General features: G+C 36.4%; 1 non-coding gene across 1 annotated transcript; it reads right to left on the bottom strand.

Annotated features, from left to right (window-relative positions):
- Positions 1 to 15,424: 15,424 nt before the first annotated feature.
- On the bottom strand, positions 15,425 to 15,531 carry LOC130856259 (U6 spliceosomal RNA). The gene has a single exon (XR_009054537.1). It is a non-coding gene; the product is annotated as a U6 spliceosomal RNA (small nuclear RNA).
- Between the last annotated feature and the right edge of the window lie 11,722 nt (positions 15,532 to 27,253).

The following is a 27,253-nucleotide window of genomic DNA, read 5'->3' as shown; positions in this document are numbered from 1 at the left end:
GATCTCAGCTCATTCAGCAGGGAGCTCTGAAGTCAGACTGCGCATCAGAGTTGTCTCAAATCAGCTTCAGGCCTTTATCCTCCAACACCACTCTTTTCTCCTTGCTTGGTTACTGGATGCAGGCTTCAGGAAAAGGGCATGATTTCAGGTGAGGCAATTATTTATCTACAGCTAAGGCCAACCTTGATGGAACTGACAGCTGGAGGCTGACCCCACTCCCAGCAGCTGGGCAGCAAGTCTTTCCTTGAAGGGGCATCTGGGAGGCACATTTCTGTGTGCCAGACCCTGGGCTAAGTGCAGGGAACAAGTAGGTAAGGAAGACACAGTTCCTTTGCTCAAGGAAAAATAGTTCCATCTGATCCACCAATTGTTACTTCTCACTACTTTTTTTTCCTTAATAACTCTTGATTGCCCAAAGCTCTGGGTGAGAGGGGCTTTCCTATTCATGGGTAAACAGTAATGATGTATTGAAAATAGCACAGATAGACCTGTTTGCTCTTGGAGAAATCACTTTTCCCAAGTCTTTGTTTATTTATCTATATGATGAATATCACAACATCCTTTAGAGAGTGTTCTAGAAATTAGACAAGGTATTTATAAATTTCCTAGCAAAGAGTTATAATAGTTAGTAAGTGCTCAATAAGGGGAAGCTATTATTACTACCCTCCTCATCCTCATTGGATTCGTGGCTGCCACCATCAGCCTTCTCTATAAATCCATGGTGATGGGCTTGAGTCATCTTTTTTGGTCCTTCGTCACATCTTATTTTCAAGCTCTTCAGCTTTCTGATTCTTATGTGTTTACTAATGTCCATTTCCCCCACCCCTGCTGCTTATATTTGCTCCTTTCTAGGAAAAATTTCTTTAATGCTTCTGCTCCATCCTTAAGTTTTATTTCCTTGGTTACAACTCATGTCTAGGAAGCTTGTACCCTTTAACTCAGCAGACATTCTCACACGTTAAAACATTCTATTTTTTCATACATTTCTCCTGGATAACTGAAAAAGAGCAGCAAATCTCACTGACACACATCCCTCGTGATTCCCTTTTTACTATTATCAACTGTAACTTAATGCATGTGTTTTCTACTTGGCTTACATGCAGCATTCATAAAAATTCTTTACCAGGGTAAAGCCAGAAGGAATCTTAGAAACTTTTGGCCTCATCTGTCTCATTTAGAAGATGAGAAAATGGTTCCTAGAGAAGTTACTTAAGTTGTTCATATTCACACAACTAGTTAAGCAGACACTAGAATTCTGATGATCAAAGTTTAACTCTATGCTCTCTGTCTGTTCTTTATTTTCTGTGCCATTAATGCCATCTTAAGTTTATCTTCCTGAAGTATAAATAAATGAATCAATATAGTCAGCAGAGAATTACTCTTTAAGAGCTTAATAAATAAGTACATGAGGGGAGGTGGTTCTCACTTACCTTTTGTTTTCCCAATTAGTTATCCCAAAATGAGGGGAGATGGGCCTGTCTTGAGCAGGGAGCTGTCTTTGTCTCCATCCTGCCTTCTCCCCTCCTCTGTGCATCTCTGCCAGGGACCCCACACTGCTAGCTAGGCTGACTCTTTCAGGTGATGCTTCAGGAAGAATTAGGGTCCTTTGCTTACCTTCAGGTTCTGATTGTCCTTCAATCCCAGATCTCAGATATCAGTTTCCTAAGACCATCTTTTAAGATGAGGGTGGGACCCTATACTGTAGGTCTGAGAGCAGATATGAGAATCTGTAGGTCTAGCAAATGCTCTCAAAGCTGAGCTGCTCAGAGGAATGCACACTTAACCTGGGATGGAGAAAGGGAAATCATTCCAGTGTTATGCTCATGAGGAGGTTTTGTTGGTGCTTGGATGGACACATTTTAAACATGTGACTAATCCCTGGTTGTATGCCCTCTCCCCAAAACAACTCAAGGAACTAGTGACGTCAGAGGGTTGTGGAGTTTTCCCATTGTTCAAGTTCTGGGTGCTCTTTGTTGACAGTGTAATGTATATTCAGAAAAATTCAGTTTGGCTTGGGCCAATTCCAAACCACAGACTTCCTTTGCATTCCTGCCTTCTCTACTGTGTCCTCTGTGGGATTTATAGAGAATGACAAGACAGTTTGGAGAAAAAAAAAAAAAAGTATTTATTAATTGTAATTATAAATTTGTCAAGTTGGGAAGTTTAAGTCAAAAGTTAGATCCCAAAGACAATGTAAGTGAGAAATCACAGATTATCTCAGGTGTTTCTGAAAGATACAGTTTAGGCTTACACAGCTTCCTCTAAATAACTCAGCAGGTTTTTTTTTAAAATTAATTAATTAATTTATTGGCTTCATTGGGTCTTCATTGCTGCACACAGGCTTTCTCTAGTTGTAGGGGCTACTCTTCATTGTGGTGTGCAGGCTCCTCATTGTGGTGGCATCTCTTGTTACAGAGCACGGACTCTAGGCGCTCCGACTTCACTAGTTGCGGCAGCATGGGCTCAATAATTGTGGCTCACGGGCTCTAGAGCATAGGCTCAATAGCTGTGGCACACGGGCTTAGTTGGTCCGCAGCATGTGGAATCTTCATGGAGCAGAGATCGAACCCATGTCCCCTGCATCGGTAGATGGATTCTTAACCACTGCGCCACCTAGGAAGTCCACTCAGCAGATTTTAAATGGGGCATCCTTTCAATACAATGGTTGTTTGGGAAATTTTTTTCTTTAATTTTTGGAGTCATAGCTTCAGCAAACATATCTCTTCCATTGCGTTTTGAAACCCAGACATTGCTTTTGCTCATTAATTGATGATAAATTGATTTGTAGTATTAATAAGTTATCAAGAATATAAATGCCATTTTGTAATTCTCAAAAGCCATGGAGTTTTAACTTAACCCTTCTTCACAGTTCCTAAACAATTAAGAGGCCATGGCACACTTGTTTTTTTTCTAAACATCTTTTCACAGGGATGGAATGGTGACTAAGGAATGAACTATCCCTGCCCTCATGGAGTTCAAAGTCTGGAGAGAAATCAGACATTGAACAGACAATTATGTACCAGGAAGACATCACCTCCATAAGTACTTAATGCTGTTGTTTAACAAGACTACAATTAACAGCAGGTAAGAATGATTAGAAGTGGCCAAAGAGATAAATGCACATAAGAATTTCTTAATCTGTGTTGAATACAGTGGTGATTGCTTGGCAACCCTTACTTAAGAGGGTTGGAGAAGAAAAGTGAAAAATTTTAACAAAGATAGCTCTTGTTTTTAAGTTTGCAGTTTCTCCTTTTCTCAAAAGCAGCCTAAATAATGACCCTTAGGCTTTGGTTCGGAGCATAATTTATTTAATCTGGGTGTTCCTGGAATGGCCTTGAGGGGGGTGTCCAAAGTGGGCAGGGAGGGAATGTTGGCCTGGCTTCAGTTTAGCTTGCACAGATTCAAAACACTGACTTCTTTTCAGAGACCTTGAAGATATTTTATTTAGAAATATAAATTAATAAATAGGAACAATGGAATCTTCAAGAAAAGAGGCTATATCTGAATATCAAGACGGCTTATCAGTCAGATCTGCTAGCCTCTGGAATAGCATGTCTCAGAAAGTATGAGAAACCCTGTTGCTTGGTATCATTTCAGACTGGAATGACTAATCTGATAGTAAAACAAAAGAAATCATAACCTGCACCAACAAAAGAATAGATGGAAAGACTTGGTAAAGATTTTCTACTTTAAATTTTTGCCATAGTTTTCATATTTGACCAACCATTGCCAGCAGAGTAAAGATAATAATTTCCTAGTTTAATAGGTGTCTACTGGATATATATTCTCATAAACACATAGCAGAATAATAAAAACCAAGAAAGTTTGAAATCGTTGCACGACAATAAAATTATAGTAAGGTATTATACTTGCTCTGCACATATGGAGTAAATATTCCCCAGAATAAAAGAGACTGTTGGGTGAGTTTTGAGTCTGTTTTAATTCAGGAAGCTCATGGTGGATATACTGATTAGAATCCTCTTTTGCTTTTGTAATAAATAGAAACACTCATGTGTGGTACCACAGCATCAGTTGTAAAGACATAGCTGGACTCCTCTGCTATCTCTCTACCCCCATCCAATCCAAGCAGTGGGTATCATTTCTGAAATTCAGCCTGGGATACAAAAATCAGATTCACTGCATTATACACCTTCAGAATGCATTGGTTTCAACTTTTTAACAGTTTAGATTTATTATTATTTATAGAATGAATGTAGGAAGACATTTGCTTCTGTATAGTAAATGTTGAATAAAAGTAATTTTGTTTTTACTGGAAGAAAAAAAGATAAACCTCAGAAACATCCAGATAATATGCGTCTGGAGTGTGTTTCATTAGCACAAGGAAGTTTTAGCATTTAAACAAGTTAGAAAAGTTACAGTCTTTCAGGTGGATCAGGAGATGGTTCTGAGGTATCCAGACCAGAGTGTGGACTACAGCAGGCCAGGGCAGTTGGTCAAATTCTGGAAATAGAGACAGGGCCGGATGCTTCAGGTAGGAAGTTCTGAGGCAGGGAAGAGCTGGGCCTCTGAGCAGGAATGGTCAAGCATGTCTTAGAGGCAGAAGTCAGCAGGCCCAGTTTCTGGGAGGGTGGTGGATTAAGAGATATACTCAAGGTGAGCAGTGAAAAGAAGACAGAAGCGATTTGTTTGCGGCCTCTATTTGAACTTCTGCTCTGTGGGTGGGCCAGGGCTTGCAGGTGTCTGTAGCCAGGAAAGAAGGACCTCACTAAGATCAGCTTTCAGTTTTCTGTTATCCTCATCCCTTGTCTCAAGCTATTCAGCAATATTGCATCTTTAATGGTTAAGCTCTGGGGCAGGTGCCTATTTGTAAGGCTGCTAATTAGATAAAGGGACTGATTTGCACCAGGATGCAGATAATGCATGGAATTGTGCCAAGACCCACAGCTCAGGAGTTTATGACCCCCAGCTACCATGGAGACCATGGCTATTCAGTCGGAAGAGCCTTTTTGTTGTGGGATAGGAGGCAGCACACAGGGCAGAGCATCAGCTTCTGTGTGGTTTGAAACAGAAAACTGAAAATGGAAGAGAAGAGGCAAGTAGGCAAGAGGGCATTAGATTTATACCCAAATGGGCAGATTATTCTGTGGGCTCACTTCCACTTGCTTATTAGAAAAAAGCAGGGCCTTTCCTTGAAGGCAACTGTCTGATAAGCCTGAGATTTGAAAGGAAACATGTATTTGTGGATCTTATTCACACTTCACAACCCCTACCACTATGCCTTTGATTTCTTAGTCTTGTCTTTATTTTTTCCAAATGTTTTGTTGTATTCACTAAGCAGGACATATTGTAAGTGGCAAGCTCATGACTCCAGAAAAAACAGAGATCTATTTTTTTTGGTTTTAATATGTGTAATATAATCATATATTCTAGAGCTGGAAGAGGTTATAGAGATAGATGGTCACATGCCCAGTTTCATTGGGACTGTCCTGTGTCCTGGTGCAGTAATTAATAGTTCCCCTTTTCATCCTCAAAAGCAACCTGGTTGGGGGCAATGGTTATCCTACTTAGAGATTATGTTATCCAACTCTTCATTTTGTAGCTAAAGACCCAGAGTAGTAACAAGTAGTAAAGACCCAGAGCAGTAAAGAGCTTGAACACCAAGCTGAGGCATTAGAACTCTTGAAAATGGAGACAACTGTTATAAAAGGGGAAACATAAGAGTAGGTAAGGTGAAGGACTATTGAGTCTAGGCTGGATTGGGAAGAAACTAAATCCAGAAAGAGGCTGAAAGATGGGGAAGAGCAGGAGAGGGAAGGATCAGGAGCAGAAATGGAGAAAGAACAGACAGTTTAATAGTCATAGAAATAAAAAACTGAAAGGATAGGAAGTTGTGGTCAAAGTCTGGGATATTGAGTTTGTGATTTCAAAGGTGAAGCATTACTAGTGTGGCCTGGGGTTGTGGAAGCCCCAGCAGGAAACAAATAACCCACGTAAGGATTAACTGGAGAGAGTTTAATAAAAGGACAGTTTACAGAGGTGTAAGCAGGTAAAACAAAGAGACAAAAATCCCAACAAGGGATGGTGATACATTCAGGAATAAGCAGAAACAGAAAGCCAAGCCATTTTCATCCCTAGGCTTAAAAAACCAAGAAGGGGGAGTGATGTTATTGAACACTGGCTGGTGTTGTAGCCATGGGAGAGGTACTGTTCCTAGGAGCTCGGGCCATAACTAGATGACTGCAGCTATTGGCAAAACTTTGGTTAGAAAAGGCTGCGTGAGGATGGGATGTCACTGTCTCCTTCTACCCTTGAATCTCCTGCCAGAGCCTCCTGTTGGTTAAATCTAAATAGGAGGCAGAAAGAAGCAGAGAAGTTCAGAAGATGTATCTGACAGGCACTCAGAAAATAAGTGAGGAGGGATGAATAGCCAGAGCACAAAGGATTTTTAGGACAGTAAAAATACGCTGTATGGTACCATAATGATGGATATATGTCATTATATTTTTGTCCAAACCCATAGAATGTACAACACCAAGAGTGAACCCTAAGGTAAATTAAGGGCTTTGAGTGATTATGATTTATCAATGTAGGCGTATAAATTGTAACAAATATACTACTCTGATGAGTGGTGGTGATAACGGAGGAAGCTATGCATGTATGTGTGGAAGTAGGGGACATATGGGAAATCTCGGTACTTTCCCCTCCATTTTTCTGTTAACCTAAAACTTCTCTAAGACTATGAAGTCTTAAAATAATTAGTATGGTAGATTTAAACCCAACCACATTGACAATGATATTAAATATAAATTGTCCAAACTAGGTTTTTAAAATAGAAATATAATATGAGCCACATATATAATTTAGATTTTTCTAACAGTCACATGATGAATAAAAACGTATGAAGAGCTGCTTGTATATTTTGGAGGTTAATCCTTTGTCCGTTGTTTCATAGGCAATTATTTTTTCCCATTCTGAGGGTTGCCTTTTAGTATTGTTTATGGTTTCTTTTCTAACTCATATATACGGAATCTAAAAATGGTACTGATGAACTCAGTGACAAGAACAAGGATGCAGATACAGAGAATGGACTGGAGAACTCGAGGTATGGGAGGGGGCGGGGGGTGAAGGGGAAGCTGAGATGAAGCGAGAGAGTAGCACAGACATATATATACTACCAACTGTAAAATAGTCAGTGGGAAGTTGTTGTATAACAAAGGGAGTCCAACTTGAGGATGGAAGATGCCTTAGAGGACTGGGATGGGGAGGGTGGGGGGGACTCGGTGGGGGGAGTCAAGGAAGGGAGGGAATACGGGGATATGTGTAAAAAAACAGATGATTGAACCTGGTATACCCCCAAAAAAATAAAAAAAAAAATAAGAAAAAAAAATGTATGAAGATAATTTTAGTAACATTTCATTTAACCCAAAATACATAAAATAACATTTCAATATGTAATTAGATAAACATTGAGATATTTTCTATTCTGATTTCATGTAAGACTAAGTCTTCAAAATCTTGTTGTTTTTACACTTGAAGCACATCTCATTTTATGATAGCCATATTTCAAGTGCTCAATATCCACATGTGGTCAGTGGCTACCATATTGTACAGTGTAGGTCTAAATACTCCAATTAAAAGTCAAAGATTGTCACATTAAAAAAAAGTAAGACACTATATATCATCTATGAGAAACCCACTTTGAATGTAAAGATAGATAGTATAAAAGTAAAAGAATATAAGAAAGTATTCTATGCAAACACTCATCAAAAGGAATTTGGAGTTGCCATATTACTACTGAAGTAATTTCAGAATAAGTAATATACCAGGGATAAAGAGGGACATTTCATAATGCTAAGTGGTAAATTCATTATGAGGACTTAACAAACCTAAATGTTAATGCACGTAATAAAAGTTTCAAAATGTATGAAAGGAATCTGATAAAAATGAAAAGAGAACTAGGTAAGTTGGAGATTTTAACAGTCCTTTTTGTCGATGGAATGAGGGGACAGAAAACTCACTGAGAAAAAGGAAATGGACCAACACTATCAGCCAAATTTAACTAATTGACATTTATAGAACCATTCACTCAACGACAGCAGAATAAATATTCCCTTCATGTGCACATGGAATATTCACCAAGGTAGATCATATTCTGGGCCATAAACCAAATCTTAATAAATTTAAAATGCTTGAAATTATACACAGTATGTTCTCCAATTATGATGACTTTAAATAAGAAATCAGTAACAGATAGATATCTATTTGAGGAATCTTTGAATATTTGAAAATGAAGCAACTCAAAAAAAATGGGTCAAAGAGATTACAAAGAAAATTAGAAATTATTTTGAACTGAATAAAAATGAAAACACAATTATCAAAATACGTGGGGTGCAGTGAAAGCAGTATTTAGATGAAAATTTAAAGCACTAATTTCTGTTAGATACACAAGAAAGTTCTCAAATCCATGATTTAAGTTTTTACCTTAAGAAACTAGAAAAATAAGAGAAAATTAAATACAAAGTAAGCACAGGAAGGAAATAAAAAAGGTTAGAACTGAAATAAATGAAAGAAAATGGAGAAAAATCAATGAAACTTAACATGTTTCACAATAATTCCACTCCTAGGTACTTATTGAGGAAAAATGAAAACAAATGTCTACAGAAAAATTATATTTGCATACTCAAAGCAGCAGCTTTATTTATAAGAGTGGACAGTTGGAATGAACCCAAATGTCTATCAATTGGTGAGTGGGTTAACAATGGTATATCCACACAGTGGAATATTACTCAGCAGTAAAAAGGATTAAACTGCTGATACATGTAACAATGTAGGTGAATCTTTTTTTTAAGAACTTTTATTGAGATATGGTTAACATACAATAAACTGCATATATTTAGAGTGTACAATTTGGTGTCCCAATCTCCCAATTCATTCCCCCCCAATCCTCCCCGCTTTCCCCACTTGGTGTTTATATTAACAATTTAGATGAATCGTAAAAGTATTGTGCTAATTGAAAAAAGTCAGAAGCAAAATTTAATTTAAATGATTATAGTATATGAAATTCTAGAAAAAGCAAAACTAGTGAAAGAAAGCAAATCATTGGTTTCTGGGACTCAGGGATAGAGTTATGGGATTGGTAGCAAAGGTAGGAGCAAATTTTAGGGGTGATAGAGATGTTCTATGTTATGATTATGATGGTGGTTACATGACCGTGTACATTTGTCATAACTCATTGAAGTGTTCACCTAAAATTGGTGAATGTTGTTGTATATAAATTGTACTTCAATACAGGTTTCTAAGGAAAAAGAGAAACTTTAGGCTATAGATGATGTTTTACAAGTTAGCTTTTAAAAATTATATGCTTACATGCTTATTTAAAAGAAAAAAATCAAACAGAAGGCTATAAAATGAAAGATAAAAATCATTTTCTCTGCAAATTCCCACTTCTTGGGTGCATTTTACTAAAAATTTCTTATGGAAATTTAAAAAATTTTCTATGTTATTTCTATTGTTTGTTATAAACAAACATAAGATGTAGATGTGCCTTACACTTTAAAATTTTTCTTCCTTTTCTTTCTTCCTTCCTCTCTCTTCCTTCCTTCCTTCCTTCCTTCCTTCCTTCCTTTCTTCTTTCTTTCTTTCTTTCTTTCTTTCTTTCTTTCTTTCTTTCTTTCTTTCTTTCTTTCTTTCTTTTCACAAGTAGACTCCTATTTTATGAGTTAACAAATTTCGCACACAGAAATAGGTAGATCTACCTTATTCCTTCTCTTTACTGGCTGCATATTCTTCTATTGAATGAATTATTCTAATTCATTTAGTCGTTCCTCTACTATCAGATATTCAGATTTCTTCCATGTTTTACTAGAATAAAAAAATGCTACAATAGATACTCATAGGTATGTATATATTTTTGTATCTTGTGCCTAACCATGTAATTGTGGGGCCATTGTTTATGCAAATCTAAAAATTTGATGAATATGGTCAAATAGTATTTCCAAAATCTTATTTACTCCCATATTATCTATTTCCTTGTATCCACACAGATTCTGGAAATTATTAAACTTTCTTGTCTTCACCAATCTGATAGGGAAAAAAAAATGCTACCTCCTTGTTTTTTACTAAATGGTATCATTTTCCTCTCTACCAAACAGAGCGCAAGATCATAAGACTGTCTGATACAACAGATTTCAGAATGACCATATCTGCCTGCTAGAATTTTTGCTGAAGACCTAAATAGCTCTATGTGGACAGCTGCTGAGAGGTCCTGCCTGCTGTTTGCAGGAATCCCTCCTCTTTTCCCTTCATGATCTTACTGCAGTATGTTTTCTGTATAGGCCTACCACTTTAGATCTTACAGGAGTAGAATATATATCCACGTGTCTCTTAGAGTTCATGCTTTTAGTCTCTTCTTTTAAATGCTTTTGCTCTCCCCAGTGTTCTTTTCCCACATGGGTATTTAATCATGTATACAACAAACCAGCCTTACATGTGACTCTCCTAGTAATGCCATATGGTTTCCCTGAATGGGGATAGATGGAGGAATTTATGGACTTTGATCAGTGCACTATAACAAATACAATTATGGCATGGGAAATTTCCTGCTAGAGTTCAAGAGAAAATGGGGTGACCCCCTCCTCTGGATGATTTGTGTGTCTGAATGAATCAGGAGGTTTTCCCTAGATCCCATCCTCTTTCATATGTAATCATGGAGATGATGTGGCCATGTGCATTACTGGTGAAGGATTTCTCTCCACCCCCATTGCCAATCAAATAATCACTCCTTTAAAGCAGAGGGAATGATTTAGCAGTTCAAGTGTTGGCTTTTAGGCTTGGTGGCATCTTTCAAAGTTTCATCAGGATTGACTTAGTCCTTCATTCTGGAAATATCACAACCACATGGAATTCTGAGCCATTACAGAAGAGCTGTCTTTCTACGAAACTCCAAACTTGGGGGCTCTATTTTCTCTGAGATTGTTGTACATACAAAGTATCATTTTCTGAATTGTGTCCTTATCAGACAAACTAAGAACATCAGATTCTGATCTTAGTTATTCCTGGTAGGTTTCAGAATTTTAAATAGAGAATATAAACTAAATATTTAGCTCCGTTCTTAACTCACAATGCTATCTGCATTTTCATGCAGAGTGCTTTTATGCTTTTTATAGTTCCATAGTTGTCCCTGTGAATAAATAAGTCACTTTGTTTAGGTAATTTGCCATTTGAGTGTTGCTTTCTGAAACTCTAGCAAAATTTAGCTTTTTGTTTAATCTGTGTTCTTAAAAAGGGGAAAGGAGGGAAGCTAAGTAGGTTTTAAATCCAGGACACCCAGTTAGAATTCCTGCTTTATGCATTATTTCCAACAAAGGGAATTGTCAGAGAGTTGGTTACCCCCTCAGCCTTGGCCTGGCCTCTTTGAGGATGGTCACTGTCATTATTGTGACCAACAGCCTAAGTCAAAAAATTCTTTTTTAGAGAATGGAAGCAGTCTTGAGAGCCCACAGAGACATGTCATATGTAGCACAGTGTCTGAGGGAGGTGTGCAGAGGTGGGAAGCAAAGGGTAAAAGCAAAGGTCACTGGAATACAAGGAAATGCCTTCGTGTAAGAGGCACAACCTGCTGTGTGATTGCCAAGATCTCTCTGGAGGAGAATTAGTCAGGTTTGTTCTCACACTTGATAGGATAGGAAGGATTCTCGTGGGCCTGTAGTCCAAAGGCGGCTGGGTCACCGAGAAACACAGGAGCCCAATTAGCCCAGCCTTGAACTACAACAATAAAAATACAGCAGCTTGGCCCTTTCTTTCATGTTTCATTGAAATGTCAACAGTTCTGTGTCTCTTGGCAGCCCTGAAGCTGCGGCCTCTGTTGTCCCCGGAGTTCGGTGCCTCTTAAGTTGGAGAGCTGTTCGGACTATCATCCCCTGCATTCCGAGCTGGCTATCTCCCTGGCCTCCTGGGCTCCTGGGTAGTTTCTGATGTGTTTTCCTTCTGTGCAGTGTGCTTGCATTCTTGTTGTTTGGTGAGTCTGTGGCAGATCCTCCCAGCCTTGGGAACGAAGAGGTTCTGATAAGAGTGTCTTCAATGGCAGGTCTCTATTAAACAATACATGCCCCTTTTTGTTTGTTTGTTTCTAACACCCTGCTGGTTGCCAATGGCACCGTGTCCGCCTAGTCCAGACACCACTGAGGAATGATATCCTTGTGAGTTTTTTTTATAAAGCAGTCCGTAGGTCTCAATAAGGACTCTTTCTTAGCATCAATCACCATCCTATTGAGAAACCTGGGGAGACCATTTAACCGACCAGAACCAAATCCAGTTGTTGATCACAGAAAATGAATGCTTTTAGATTGGTTTCCCTTTGCACACTTTACAGAGCTAAAGATTAAATATACGAGCACCCTGTTACTAAGATATAAGAAGCCAAATAATTTCAAGGGCTTTTTTCATTTTGAAAATTGAATGGAATTCCAAGCATCATGATAAAAATGTTCTCTGTGCTAATAGAGGGTTCTGTGGATCTTTAATTTTTCCCTTATGTAAGTGACATTGATGTAGCATGGACAGATGGTTAAGGGTTCCGTTAACTGCAGCTGCAAACTCAGACACGTTTTCTAGTTACTCTGAAGCTCAGTCTTCTCATCTGTGAAATGGGGATACTGGCAGCACCTATCTCCCAAAGACATTATGCAGATTTAATGAAATCACCCATGCATGTTGAATTCCATGCAGTAAAAAAATACGTTAGCCACAAAAATTTCCTTCGTATAAGTATGCAGAAATTTCATAGCTGACTAAATGCATTTGATTAAAATAAACATATAAAATTAAAGCTTTAAAAATTACAGGGGGGAAAATTATAGTTGTGGTCCACATTCAGTGGGTTGTGTCATTATGCTAGATAAAATAAATACTTTTTTGTTGTCTCCCCACACCCTCTTCCCCCACCCAGGGTTGAGGTATCTGGTGTTTGTTAACTCATTAGCGAGAAGAGGGAGTAAATATGACTGATTTTGCTTTTTCACTCCCTTCTCTGAGTCCATACCTCCCGGGCATGTATCTCTCATAACACGTACTAAATTGTATTGGGATTGTATGTTCATCTGTCTGAATTATCCACTAGGGTGAGAGGTTTTTGAGGACAGAGACTGTCTTATTATCTTTGTCTCATGAAACTTATATAGCACTTGGCACATGGTGGCATGGTATGTCCTGAATAAATGTGTCATAACTGACCAAATGTATTTTTAAGGACTTTCTGCCAGCTAATAGCAGTACTTAGCTATTACTAACTACAACCAGAAAAAAATGTTTTAAATAAAATAAAGCATAAAATGTGTTCAGGTTGAGAAAATATTATTACAGAGACAAATGTATCATGTTTTAAGTATCAAATAACTTAAAAATAGTTTTTAAATTTTGAAATAGTTCAAACATATTGAGAAATTCAGAAATTAAATTAATAGATGCCTGTATATCCCTAAAATTAAACAAATGTAAATACTTTAGATTTTTCTATATCTTTATAAAAACAATGTTAAAGATAGAGGCCTCCCTCATCCATCTCTCCTCTCATTATTTCTCCTTCCCTTCCTCTTTGGAAGTAACTGCTATCCTGAAATAGTACACATTTTCTCTATAGTAGACGTGCAAAGCTCTTCGAAGCTTGTTTTTTTGTTTTTTTAAATAAAAGTGGAGTCTTTTCAAATACAGAGTCTTTTTTTAACTTTCTCTTTTTCTGGTGACGTGCTTTTTTCTCTCAGCTCAAAAGACCATGCTAACTAGGACAGTGGAAAATGTCACAGCACCTCTTTGGCTAGAGGGCCTGATTTAGGGAGGAGTACAGATTTAAAATTAAACATAACTATGCCCTGACTTTTGTTTTCTTAATGAAAAAGTGTGATCTAGGAATTGAAACACCTCGCATTTTTTATCTTAAAACCACCAATAACATATCTGAGCACTAGGCACTTCATTTTTCAAAGTCTACATCAGTTCTGGAAATAGTCACTAACCTCCTTGTCATGGGTGCATAAGAATTTTTCTGCCTGAGAAGAAAAAATATTGATTTTGTTCATTTTTTAGGTGATAGACCTCTACCTGTCTTCTTCAACTTCACCCTCACTGTGTGCATGTAATACAGCAGAGTACACCCCAGAATATATAATCTATTTGATACAACTTGTTACTCCCTAGATTCATATTTTTTAAAAATTGAGGTTTAATTCACATATCATGAAATTCATCCTTTTAAGGTGTACAATTAAGTGGTTTTTTTTTTTTAATATGTTCAGATGATTGTCCAACCATCATCACTAATTCTAGGACATTTTCGTTATCCCCAAAAGAAACTCCTTACCCATTAGCAAATTACTCCCTCCTTCCCCTCCTCTCTTTAAGCAACCACTAATTTACTTTCTGTCACTATGTATTTGCCTGTTCTGGACATTTCATATAAATGGAAGTATACGATCTGTGACCTTTCGTAACTGGATTCTTCCATGTATCAGTACTTCATTCCTTTTTATGACTGAATAATAATCCATTGTAGATCACACTTTGTTTAACCTTTCTTAGTTGGTGGACATTTGTGTTGTTTCTACTTTTTGGCTGTAATAAACAATGCTGTTGTGAACATTCATGTACAGGTTTTTGTGTGAATATATATTTTCAATTTTCTTGGGTATATGTGCCTAGGTATGGAATTGCAGGGTCGTATAGTAACTTTATGTTTAACTTTTTGAGGAACTGCCAAATTATTTTCTAAAGTGGCTGCACCATTTTGTACTCCAACCAGCAACGTATGAATGTTCCAATTTTTCCACATCCTTAGCAACACTTGTTATGTCTGTCTTTTTGGTTATAACCATCAGAGTGATTATGAAGTGGTATCTTGTGGTTTTGATTTGCATCTTTATAATGACTAAAGATATTGAGCATCTTTTCATGTGCTTATTGGTTGTATATGTTCTTTGGAGAAATCTCTATTCAAATTCTTTGCTCATTTATTAATTGGATTGTCTTTTATTGTTGAATTGTAAGAGTTCTTTATGTATTCTGGAAACTAGATCCATTTCAGATATATAATTTGTAAATATTTTCTCCCATCTTGTGATTTATCTTTTCACTTTTTGATAGTGTCCTTTGGTGTAAAAATATTTTAATTTCCATGAAGTCCAGTTTAACTATTTTTTTTTCTTTAGTTGCTGTGCTTCTGGTGTCATACCTAGGAAGCCATTACTTAATCCATGGTCATGAAGATTTAGTCCCATGTTTCCTTCTAAGAATTTGATGGTTCAGTTCTTACATTTAGGTCTTTGATTCATTTTGAGTAAATTTTTGTATGTAGTATGAAATAGGGGTCCAACTTCATTCTTGTGTGGTTTTTTTTTTTTGGATTTAATTTAATTTATTTATTTATTTATTACTTTTTTGGGGGTACACCAAGTTCAATCATCTGTTTTTATACAAAAATATGGAACGCTTCACGAATTTGCGTGTCATCCTTGCGCAGGGGCCATGCTAATCTTCTCTGTATCGTTCCAATTTTAGTATATGTGCTGCCGAAGCGAGCACTTCATTCTTGTGTTTTTTAAGCCTAAGTAACTTTATTTTTTTTTAAGTTTTTATTTTGTATTAGAGTATAGCCGATTAACAAAGTGACTCAGCCATATATATACATGTATCCATTCTCCCCCCAACTCCTCTCCCATCCAGACTGCCACATAACATTGAGCAGAGTTACCTGTGTTGTACAGTAGGTCCTTGTTGGTTATCCATTTAAAATATAGCAGTGTGTACATGTCAGTCCCAAACTCCTTAACTATCCCTTCTCCACTGATAACCATAAGTTCATTCTCTAAGTCTGTGAGTCTGTTTCTGTTTTGTAAATAAGTTCATTTGTATCATTTCTTTTTAGATTCTACATGTAAACGATACCATACAATATTTCTCTTTCTCTGTCTGACTTCATTCTTTTGAGTGTGGATATCCAGTTGTCCCAGCACCATTCGTTGAAGTCCATTCTTTCCCCCAATGAATGATCGTTACCCTTGTTAAAATCAACTAATTGTAATTGTTTAGGTTTATTTCTGGGATCCCTATTCTATTCCATTGATCTATCTGCTTATCCTTATGCCAGTATCACATAGTCTTCATTGTTGTAGCGTTGAAATTGAGAAGTATGAGTCCTCCAACTTTGTTATATTTTTTCAAGATTTTTTGGCTATTATGTCTTTTGTATTTCTATATGAATTTAGGGATCAGCTTGTTAGCTTCTACAAAAAAGATAGCTGAAATTCTGATAAGGATTGTGTTGAATTAATTTGGAGAGTATTGCTATCTTAATTGCATTGTCTTCCAGTTCATGAATATGCAATATCTTTCTATTTATTTACGTATTTAATTTTTTTCAATGATGTTTTGTATTTTTCAATGTGTATGTCTTACACACCTTTTATTAAGTTTGTTCCTTAAGGATTTTATTCTTTCTGACACCTTTATAAATGAAATTGTTTTCTTAATTTTATTTTCAGATTGTTTATTGAAAGTATATAGAAATACAGTTGCTTTTGTGTATTGATCTTGTACCCTGCAACTTTGCTGAACTCGTTTATTAGCTCTAATAATTTTTTTTTGTGTGTGTGTTTCTTAGGATTTTCTATGTAAAGAGCATGTAATCTACAAATATATATAATGTTACTTCATCCTTTTCAATCTCAGTGCATCATATTTCTTTTTCTTGTCTGATTGCCCTGATTGGAATCTCCAATACAAGAGGGAAAAGTGGGCATCTTGACCTATGGGGAAAAACTTTCAATCTTTTACAATTAATTATGAGATTAATTGTGGGTTTTTCATAGATGTTCTTTATTAGGTTGAGGAAGTTCCTTTCTATTAGTTTGTTGGTTTTGTTTGTTGTTGTTGTTGTTTCTAATCACAAAAAGATACTGGATTTTGTCAAATGCTTTTCTGTGTCTATTGAATGATAATGTTTATTTAAAATTTTTTTTCTCTTATTCTACTAATACAATGTATTACATTGATTAGTTTTGATATATTGAACCAATTTTACATTCCTCAGATAAATCCCACTTGATCATGGTGTCTAACCATTTTTATATATTGATTTCAGTTTGCTAATATTTTGTTGAGAATTTTTGCATCTATATTTGTGAATGAGATATTGGTCTATAGTTTTCTTGTGTTGTCTTTATCTGGTTTTAGAGTAATTTGGGAAATCCCTTCTTTCTGTTTTTTGGAAGCATTCGTGTTAATTCTTTTCTTTAAACATTTGATAGAATTCACCTGTGAAGCCATTTGGTTCTAGGCTTTTCTTTGTGGGAAGGAAGTTCCTTGATTATTAATTCAATTTCTTCTTCGTTATAGGCCTGTTCAGATTTTCTGTTTCCTCCTTGACCCAGTTTAGTTAGACTGTGTCTTTTTAGGAGTTTGTCCATTTCATCTAGTTGTTAATTTGTCAGCATGTAATTGTTCATTGTATTTCCTTATAATCCTTATTATTTCTGTAAGACTAAATAATATCCTCCTTTTCACTCTTGATTCAGTAATTTGAGTCTTTTCTCTTTTTTCTTGGTCATTTTACCTAAAGGTTTGTCGATTTTGTTGATCTTTTCAAAGAACCAACTTCTGGTTCTGTTGATTTTCTCTCTTTTTTAATTCTCTGTTTTTTTCATTTCCATGCTAATATTTATTATTTCTTTCATTTTCTCACTCTGGGTTTAATTTACTCCTTCTTTTCTAGTTTCTGAAGGTAGAAGTATAGGTTATTTATTTGAGATTTTTCTTTTTTTAATGTAAGCGTTTATTGTTATAAATTTTATTCTGAGCACTGCTTTCATTGCATCTCATACATTTTGGTATGTTGTGTTTTCTCTGTGTGTGTGTGTGTGTGTGTTATGTTTCATCTCAAAATATTTTCTAATTTCCTTTATGATATTTTCTTTGACATTAGTTATTTGTAGTGTGACAAAAGGAAATTAATTTCTAATTTACTTCCATTGTGTCCATACATACTTTGTGTTGATTTCAATCCTTTTACATTTATTGAGACTTGTTTAATGGCCTTATACATGGTCTGTCCTGGAGAATGTTCCATCTGCCCTTGAGAAGAAAGGACATTCTGCTGCTGTTGAATGAAGTGTTCTATAGATAATATTAAGTCGAGTTGGTCTATAGTGTCGTTCAAGCCTTCTATTTCCTTGCTAATCTGTCTAGTTATTCTATCCATTTTTGAAAGTGGAGTATTGAAGTCTTCAACTATTATTGTTGAATTTCTCTTTTCAGCTCTGGTAGTTTTTCTGATGTATTTTGGGGCTCTGTTGTTAGGGGCATGGAATTATATAGATTCAGATTAGGAATGTGTCAGATCACACCAGATGAAACAACTGTATGTGGACTCATATAGTTTCAGAGCTTGAGCCCACGTTGGTCCTTATCTAGCACTCTTACAGATGAGGAAAAACCAAGATACACAAAAACTCAGTGAACTTCCAAAGTGATAGAGATACTGGTAATTACTGGAGGCAGGGTTACAATTAAGGTCTCCTGACTCGTAGACACACACCTCTACTAATGCCCAATAGCAGCCATGAGCTTTTTTTGAAATGGTGTACATATATTACCTTTTTACTAACCCTAGAAAATGGTTTTTTTCAGTGTAAAGAGACAGGTGAAAAGCTATTTGTCTGGTTTTTCTAAATTGAAGAATTTTATATAATCAATATTAAAGACTCTTAAACAGAAACTACCTGGGGAAGGAATGTGGCTGAATGATGGTAATGGATTTTATGTTTGTAATGGAAGATCTGAATTTTTAGAACATTAAATGAAAGACAAAATTCAGACTAAGCTATATCAAAATAATAGAATGTAATAGAAAAGTAATCAAGGTATTAACTAGCTCTTGCAACCCAGCCATGTTATGTCAAGAAAGATTTTAACCTAAAAAGAAATTTCAATTATTGTCACCTATTGATCTGACTTAATGGTTTCTTTTTTGATTGCTTGTTTGTTTTCAGCAGAACTTAGATCTGTGGGCTAGCAAAAGCCAATTAATTCAGATTTGGGGATGAACTTTTCTCCTAGGGAATAAAAAAGGCAAAAATAAAGAAAACAGATGTAGCAGTAAGTTTTGAAGTAGCATTAACTTTGATTTATTTTCCAAGATGACTGTGAATATTTCTCTTAAAATTAACTTTGTTTTCAATAGTCTGTAACTTCAATGAAATGCATTAAAATCTGTAGCAATTTAATCTCAAATAACTTTTCTTACCCTTTCCCCTGTTTTTCTCATAGTCACTTGAGTGTAGTTATTGGCCTGGTATAGCTGAAGGTGTGTCTTTTTCTGTTCTGTAAGTTAAATAGCTTATTCCCCTGGAGGTGTGGATTTAAACTAAAGTCAGTGACACATTTTATATATGGCTCATAGTTGTATTTATTGTCTCTAATTATATTTTTTATATTCTGGTTTTTTTTAGTCTTAAGCGTATAATTCAGATTTGAGTTTTTCAAAGTTCACCAATATCTTTATACTCCCTTGCTTTTGTGAACTAGCATTTTTTTGCCCAAGTGACTTATTTGACATACCATCATTCTTTCAGTTTTCATTTGTAAGAACCTGAGTGGACAAGAAAGCCCAGTAAACTTAGAACTTTGGGGGAAATTTGGCTAAGATTGAGGGTGTATAAATTAAGGATTACCCTTCATTTGTTAAGCAAATATTAAAAGAACTCCTACTACGTTGCCAGGTACCATTCAACAGTTAACAAAACTGACAAAGTTTCTGGCCTGTGGAGCTTATATTCTAGTTATGGGGAAAAGATAATAAAGGAATAAGCAAATAAATATGTGTCTGGTGTTAAGAAGTTCTAGAAAGAAAAATAAAGCTGGTCAGGAGAATAATATTTAAACAGGAATGTATGTTTAGGGAAGGCCTTTCTGATGAGAAGTCATTGATCTGAAATATGAATAAAGTGAGAATTGAGCTAAATGACTATCTTGAGATGAAAAAGCAAGCCTTTGAGGTTGGAGTTTTCTGGGTAAATTCAAGGAGCAACAAGGAGGCCAGTGTGGCTGGAGATGGAAGAGGTGAACCAGCAGGTGAAAGCAGAGAGGTCACAGAACAGGTCATTTCAGATCTTGCTGCATATGGTAAGAACTCCCAGTTTTCTTTGAGTTGGGTCGAAGCCTTGAAGGTTATGAGCAGAGCAGTGACAAGATCCAGCTTAGGCTTTAAAAGGATCACTCTGGCTTTTGTGGGGAAAATGCAATGTAGGAGGACAGGCGTAGAAACAGAGACAAATGAGGAAAGTATTTAATATTCCAGGCAAGAGATGGTGCTAGTTTGGACCATGATGGTAAAAAGGAAAGTTCTAGCAGGGAAATGCTAAGTACTGTTAATTTGGGCTGGTGAGAGTGAAATGAAGGCAGGTAAATGGCTTTTCTTACTTCTTTTAGTTTTGATTACATATAGAACTTATAGGAACAAAGTGAAGATGTATACTAAAATGAACACTTGACTATTCATCACCTAGATTAAGAAATAAAAATACTGCCAGTACCTTAAAAGCCTTTGTGATTCCCTTCCCAATCATATCTTTCTCCTGCCTCCCAGAGTTAACCATCATGCTGCCTTGTTTTGATCATTCTCATCATTCTCTTATGCTTCTTTAGAGATTTACAGTGATATATGTATCCACACACGATATATTATTTTGTTTTGAAAAACTCTGTGACAAGCACACACCGAGATGTGTAGGGAAAGGATAATACTGCTGTGAAATGGAGGCTTCTGGGAGAAGATGAGCGACCAGGACTGTATGGTCACAGTCTGGCTTCAGTTTTTATGAAAGTTTACAAGACCCTTCACCTGGAGAAGTCTTTGGGCAAGGGCAAGGTCTTGAGGAACTATAGCGAAACACAGGGCTGGCTTATTGGAGTTGGGCCAGCAACCAGGACTGTGTTGGGGGCTGTGTTCTAGGTGTATAGCAGGAAAATGATAGTGAAATGAGTTGCTCTTTATTTTTTGCTTCTCAGCTAATCACTGCTACTAAGCTTCTAAGCTTACCTCCAGCTCTCAGGAGCAAGTCAAAGCAGAACACTTCTGTGGAGTGAACTGAGTGTCTTCACCTGATCCAGGCTGTAGGGCATGGAGTGGAGAGCAGTAACTTACTCAGCACATGGTCAGGAGAAGCCAAGTATAGATAATAATTTCATCTGGCCCAGGCAGACATTCTCAACTTATGATGAAAAGAATATATGATTGCAGAGTCTTCAACATGGGCCTGTGTCTTGAGTCACATTGTCCCAGTCTTAGCTAATTGCTCTCTCCTTGCAGTATAGCTAGCATCCTGGGATCTGCCTTCACTAACCTTCTTGAGATTCCTTCAATTTTACCCTGTTCCCTGAACCCTATGTTTTTTGAGGTTTGAGCTTAATGCTATCATTGTTATATTCTGTTATAATCATTTAGGTTAACCAACATACCATTTTTTGATGCTCTTTATTCCTTCTTATATCTTTATTTTTCCACCTGGGACCATTTTCCTTTTGCCTGAGAACAGCCTTCAGAATTCCTTTGATGCATGTCTGTGAGTGGTTAGCTCTTTTGGAGCTCTTCTTCCTGTTTTAAAAATGTTTTTATCTTTATTCTGCATTGAGAATCATCAGTATTTAAAAAAAATTTTCATGTGAGCATTTACTGAACTTCACCTGACTTTCTTTTTTTCAGTGTTATTTGTTTGGACTTATTTGGCCTTGCATGACTGACTCTTTTGTCATGCCACATTCAGCCATCTGGCCCTACTGAAATGGGAACTTCAGAATCTTTTCATCATTCTTACCCTCATTCCCTCTTCTTCACTGACTTGCCCTGTTCCATATGGAGGGTTTACCTCCTGATCTTCTTGTCCTTCTCTTCTTCTTACCTTTTGACCTCACTTCACATTCTCCTCTTCAATGGTCTTGCTCTGCTTCTTCAGACCAGGCTTGGCACAGTTTCTTGGCTAGGCTCTTGACTTCTTCCTTGACTGTTATCCAAGTTCTCTTCCAGCTCTGCTGCATCTAGCCACTCTGGATAAATCTCTCTCCAAGTTAGGCTTGGATTCTGTAAGCTCTGACTTCAGTACAGTTTTTATGGGTATAACTTTTGGTGGGTTAGTTTAAAAAATTCAGATTTTGGTTGATGACACATTAAATTAAAAAAGGGACAGAGAGGATCTTGGGGTGGATGGGAGATGTTCCCTCACAATTTATCAAGGTAGAAATTTAAGCATTACTTAGAAGAAACCAGATGAAACTCCCAACGTGTACATACAAAACCTTGTTTAAGTAGATATAAACTTTATCTGAAATATTTAAGCTGTGTTCCTGTATTAGAGATTTAGGGCAATGTCTTACGATTTTTAAGTCTCATTATTAAGATGTAAAAACCTTTTTTCCTAGAATAATTAGATATGACTCTTGCAAATTTATTGAATCATTAGAATTAGAAGGTGAGTTGGGAAAGATGTATCATGAAATTATTTTTCAAATAAAACTTGGTCTAAAATACATATTGTTCAGAGTATTGCTACAATGATCTATCTTATAGTAGATTTATTTGACTGAAAGAATGCTTTTAAATAAAAGCCAGTTTCTTTTTGAGAAGAACATTCTACCAAGAAAGTGACTTTTATAGCAGGTGTGAAAAAAGAAGTTGCAACTCAGTTTGTGACTCTGATTTTCTGTGTGTTTGAAGAAGTTTCTTTATTGGCCTGGATCTTGCTTTCCTCAGTTATAAGATGAGGAGACTAATTGTTGCAAAGTGTTACGAAAACCTTAAATGGAAGATAACTGTCAAAGTGCAAAGAATAGCCAGACATTTTACTACATTTGTGTTCATCTGATTTTGAAATTTGTGCTCTTTTTCCAGTTTCATAGAGGAAACACCATCTGCATATTTCATCCTGTTGTGATGAGTTATAAGAAGGGATATGGAAGTCAGCTCTGAATTTCCTTTTCTTTTGGTGTGTGTAAACCAGTCTTTAATGTTATTACCCTGTTGTTTTTGTGGTTTCCTTTCCTCTACGTCAACTGCTTTCGTGTAAAGGGCTCTCTCCAAGATTAAACATTTGCCTCATTGGCAGCTTTTCTGAATTTTCATCTGCCAAACTCTTCACATAGAGACTACATAAAGCCAATTTTCTTTTTCAACTGAAAACATGATGATGTCCTGACACCTCCTCACTTTTAGGACCTTGACAGGGAAATCAGGCAAGTGTTGTAATGCAGTATTAAATATGAAGATAAAATTGTGATGTGGGGAGGGAGATCAAGAGTACTGAAGGAAAGTTCTTCCTATTAATATTAAAGATAAATCCCTTTTATCCAGTGGTCTGATTGGACAGAAGAGTGGTGTCAGTGATAACAAGACAGAGATGCAAAAGTCAGGCAAGCTGAGAATAGTGGGTATGCCTATGGTATTCCTCTAGTCAAGAAAGCCACCACACTTTTGGAAACTGGAGATGGTCTCTGAATTGTGAGGTTAGAGCTGAAGCTGGGAGGCTGAGTCTGTGGGCTCAGAGGTATGTGCAGAATGTGTTTGATCAGTTTCCCCACGGGGTTGAAGAAGGGGGCATGAAAAGAATATGATCGAAATAGGCTGAAAGTACAAGTTGAGTTCTGGGGAATAAATCTTAGCTTGAATTTAGATCCTAGAGAATTTCCCTGTTGAAATCTTTTGCTACAAAAAAAGTTTGATTTTTTTTGAAATTTTCAATATGTGAAAAGCACACAGAATATTTTAGTGCCTCCCTAAGCATTTGCAAGTCTCCTTTTCTTCCCCTCCCTACAACTTCTCCAGGAATCTGATACCAGCTCTGTGCTTTGGGGACTATAACATGGAAATAAGCATGATAACAGTCTTCATGACTTTATCATATCCTTGACAACCAAGAGATGCTAGTCAAAAATGGCTTTGAGAAAGCAAGGATTGGAAACCTCATTTTTCTTTTGAAAGAAACTTTGGTAGTAGCCTCTTTGTAAAGTTTATTGCTTTTATTCCCCCTTCCCTCATGAGTTCAAGGACTACATGGACATTTTCTTCTACACCATACCCAGGCAGTCACATAGCCTAATGCCAAGACTATCCTCATGGATGTAGATCTTTATTCTGTGGGTGGATCACTAGCCCAAAGTCACCAAGGATGTTGGAGGAGAGGTTGGGACCAAGCCACAGCCCAGTTCTCAAATTCTATACAAATAACTAGGGAACTGCAGCTCCCCTAAAATGTGTGGACAGCTGATGCAAGATATTCTTGTGGGAGAGAAACAAAAGGGGCAATAATATGGCCAGGTACTTTTATTTGTGCAAAGAGTGCTCAAGAGGAGAGGTTATTTTGTTGGACTCTGGAGACCTGAATTCTTGAACTAATTCTGGTACTAGCTGTACTGGTGTTGGATGAATCATTTAGTTGTTCTGTGGCTCAGTTTACTCATTCAAAAATGAGCTTGGTGGTGCTTGATTTGTCTATCTGATTAGGGTTCTTTTGAGGGTTAAAAAAGATGATGTGAAAAATGAAGTGTTATATAAGATGTAGTATTTGGCATTGGCACCATATTAAACAAGGGCAGTGTAACAAATTATCTTTTCAAAGCAAATTGGTATTTAATAGTCTCTTGGTAAAGTTTGTCAAATGAATAAGGAATTGCAGAATGTTGGAGCAGGAAGAGCCTTTGGTAATGATAGGAAACCAAGACCCAGAGGACTTAGTCAGCTTTCATAACTTATTTATGACAGGATTCCTTGTCATGCCCCTCCATGTTCCTAACTCCTGTTCTGTTGCTTTTCCTGATATAAAACTTTGCATCTCTTAGGCATGACCATGGTAGCTTATACCCTAGATGCAGAATTAAACAACACTGAATTTTAGCTACAGGTAATATTTTTTTTAAAGGTTTTAAAGTTACCTCCATGAGCTATTTTAAACTTTCTTAACCTGCCTTTTTTTCTATAGCTCTAACCTCAGAGAAATGCTTTAAACACAGGCGTGAAGAAACAAACACTTACTGTCAATTAATTATTGTTTCCATTTCAAAAAGTTGTGAAAGGTTTATAGAACTCCTCAAGATTTACCCAAGTTGGTTTCTAAGAATATTTTCCTATAATTATAAACATGCAATTATAGGAGTGGTTGGGAGGATAATTTCAAACTTTTTTCCCCTCTTGTTTCTTCCTGAGGGCACAAAATCCCATTCAACAATACAGTGTTTATTATTTTAAAATACTGATGTAACATTAAAACATATTAGCAGGGATAGGAAATGTAAATCTTGTAAATGCAATCAATTCACATTTATCAGAGTCAGGACTGTATAATATTTAACTTTTAATACTTTATAAATTACATACAGAGGATTTGAAAAGGAATCAAGGAAATGTTTTATACTCATTTCTGGTCAAACTAGGAGCAAAACGTATTTGAAACGTTCAGAAATGTTCATTTTCAATTTAGGAGAGCCAGATATAGTTTACATGCATCACTGATAAAAATTCATCTGGTTAAATGTCTTTTAGCTCAATGAATCACATGCCAGTTTTGATTCTTGATCATGAGGTGATTTTAAACACAGTAGTAATGCCTCCTTAATGTTATTCAAGCTACAATCAAGCAACTGTTTTTTGCTTGATGATTTAGAATCATGTAACGCTGGCAAATTAGGAAAATAAGCCATATAAAGAGACAGAAAGTATTTACTTTAATTGAAGGGTACCATGACCTGTACACAACATAAAAATTAATATTTTATTCACTTAAATACATTTGGGGTACTAATACATTTTTTTTTGCTACTAACTAGAGATAATAAGAAATCTTGACCTCCTAAAAATTTTGTTGAGAGAGTGATAGTAATTTAAATTTTAAAAAAAAGAAAGAGAGAAAGAGAGGAAGAAAGAAAGAAAGAAAGGAAGAAAGGAAGAAAGGAAGAAAGAAAGAAAAAGAAAAAAAGAAAAACAAGCTAGAAACATTAGAATTTCCTTGTTTAAAGTTGTGAGGGAAAACACACAATAAGACATTTATAATCACCACTACATTTGTTCAAAATATTGCTTCTTGGATGGGTCTGACTCAGTCATGAAGTGAGTTCACAGGACAACTCCCTTTTGGTGTGGCAAGAACAGAAGGGAAAATAAACCAGTGTTCACAGAGGCACTTCAGAAATGAAGATCGTACCACAGAGGCATTTATTTAAAAGTTTATATATTCTAATCCCTTTTAAAAACACGTTGAATCTACAAGCGTTTTGTCCTGGCTGTTATTGAACCCCAATTTGAGAGTTCAGTTGGCAACACTTGGGCTTCTAAGGCCCTATTCTGCCACTGTCAAGGGGACACTCCTTTAGCTTTACATTTGGTTTTCACTTTTCATCTGGAAAACCATGTCTGGACCACAGTACAGTCAGCAGCTGGGGCAGAAGGTGTCTGGAGGGTCACCATCTGCTGTCACCTAATTGAGTGAAACCCTTGGAATCTTGAGGAGTGTGGAAGCAATGGGGAAGGTGGATATTAGCAACACCTTTGAGACATTTCCATAATTTTCTTGGATAGCTGATAGAAACAGATTCCAGAGAGAACAGACGAAAACTAGGAGGAAAATGGGAGGAGATAATGTTCTGGGCTAAATATAGTCCTGAAGGCTCCATTTCTAGATAGGGGTTTTATATACCACTTGGGAGTTCTTTGGCATTCTCAGTGTTCTGAGGCAGTTGTTTCTTGAGCCAATTGAAATCAGCCTTGGGAAGTCTTCCCATCCTCTGTATTGGGTAGCGTTCTTCTTCTTTTTTTTTCCTTTTAAAAAGGATTTTATTGAGATATAATTGACATACAATAAACTGCATATATTTAAAATGTACAATTTGATTTTTTTCTTATTAGTCATCTATTTTATACATATTAATGTATATATGGCAATTCCAATCTCCCAATTCATCCCATTGGGTAACTTATGATCTTTAGTTGAGGATAGAGACAGTGATGGAAATCAGATTGAGTGTGGCACACAGAGCTTTGAGTGAGAAATGAAATCAGAACAAGTGTTTCCAGAGCCAGGTGCGTAGAAGATTGCCGGTGAGTCAATTTTGAGGATACACCAAGATCCCACCACATGCACGGTTTGTATATTTGGAAGATAAAGCAAGAATAAATGATATGGGAAAGGGAGGCAAATCTAGAGAAACAAGTAAACACTGAAATTGCTTCTGGAAGTGAGGCCTACCAACTGATAGCAGATGCTGTCAT

This window comes from Hippopotamus amphibius, chromosome 6, assembly GCF_030028045.1.
Source record: "Hippopotamus amphibius kiboko isolate mHipAmp2 chromosome 6, mHipAmp2.hap2, whole genome shotgun sequence".
In the NCBI taxonomy this organism is placed as follows: domain Eukaryota; kingdom Metazoa; phylum Chordata; class Mammalia; order Artiodactyla; family Hippopotamidae; genus Hippopotamus; species Hippopotamus amphibius.
Note: the sequence above shows the minus strand (reverse complement) of the source record. Positions and strands in the feature narration are given on the sequence as shown.